The sequence below is a fragment of the Schistocerca piceifrons genome, chromosome 3 (assembly GCF_021461385.2).
Source record: "Schistocerca piceifrons isolate TAMUIC-IGC-003096 chromosome 3, iqSchPice1.1, whole genome shotgun sequence".
Lineage (NCBI taxonomy): Eukaryota > Metazoa > Arthropoda > Insecta > Orthoptera > Acrididae > Schistocerca > Schistocerca piceifrons.
The window spans coordinates 859537819-859539113 of record NC_060140.1 but is presented as its reverse complement, the minus strand read 5'-3'; the positions used below and the strand labels follow the sequence as shown (position 1 = coordinate 859539113).

General features: G+C 44.2%; 1 non-coding gene across 1 annotated transcript; it reads right to left on the bottom strand.

Annotated features, from left to right (window-relative positions):
* Positions 1-226: 226 nt before the first annotated feature.
* Positions 227-301, bottom strand: Trnaa-ugc. The gene has a single exon. It is a non-coding gene; the product is annotated as a tRNA-Ala (tRNA).
* Between the last annotated feature and the right edge of the window lie 994 nt (positions 302-1295).

Here is a 1295-nt window from a genome sequence, read left to right as displayed (position 1 = left end):
ACCCATTCAGAAGAGAACTTGTGTTAAGTGAAATACTGAACGGTTATTTTCAACAAGATGGTGTAACCGCGTTCAAATGATGTTTTTGGTGATCGTATAATTTCACAGGGACTTTGGCCTCCACGATCGCCCGACCTACCACTACTTGACTTTTTAGAATTATATATTAATAGCTTCCGCTGCTGACGAGCGTTGACATATCTCAACGAGGACAGGTGAAAATGTGTGCCCCGACCGGGACTCGAACCCGGAATCTCCAGCTTGCATGGCAGACGCTCTATCCATCTGAGCTACCGAGGGCACAGAGGATAGTGCGACCGCGCACGCCTCCCGCGAAACCCACATTCTCACCTTCTTGTCCACACACTACATTCGTAGTGTCCCTATCCAACACACTCATTACTCGTGGAAGACATTCTTAACAAACCCCGTAAGTGTTCGGGTAATATGTGTGCATCCGCACAGAAGAGGAAGGTCATGGCCGGTATTGCCAGAACTATATACTTAAATGGGTATCGAGTCTGTTCTTTCGGACATATCCGAAAGAACAGACACGGTATCCATTGAAGTATACTTGACTTTTTCTTCTGAGGACCAGCGAAAGCAACTGTCTATAAAAACAGTCCAAAATCCATCGATGAATTGAAAACTGCAATATCCACTTTCACTGCTTCTGCCACAGAAGAAATGTTATAGCTTGTGTTTGGAAACATGATTACACGATTGAATTGTGTATTCAACAATAGGGGGGGGGGGGGGACACTTTCAACATTGTGAAAATTTGTAAGTAAAAATTAATATTCAATAAATTAACAACTCGTATTTCACTGAGTTTCATTTCGGTGTATTTACTGTGGCATACGGCACGCGCGGCTAACAATCATACGGCACTGCGTAGAGACTTTTTGAACACCCCGTACATTACAGTTACTGCAGCTACCTTATTTTACTACAGGTTGTCTATTGTGTTACGTTATTACTCCACTATGGAAATCTCTTGCTTGTGCTATCATTATTCGTTATACATGATAGCTTGACAAATGAGCTATCTACAGGGTTAATCGCTGCTCTCTTTTCTAATTCTATACTACGTTGTACAAATGCTTAAAACTAGTCCACACTACCTGCAGCGTTCCTTCGTGCCATATAAACCTAAGTTGTCGGCCGTGCCCACCGAGCTAATCCCAGTGGGTATGCCCCTAGCACCGGGCTGGCCCGAGATCTTGAAATTCGCTGCAGCTTGCGCTGTTTCGCTGTGGTTTGCGAGACAGAGGGTACTTTCTACAGTAGGACGT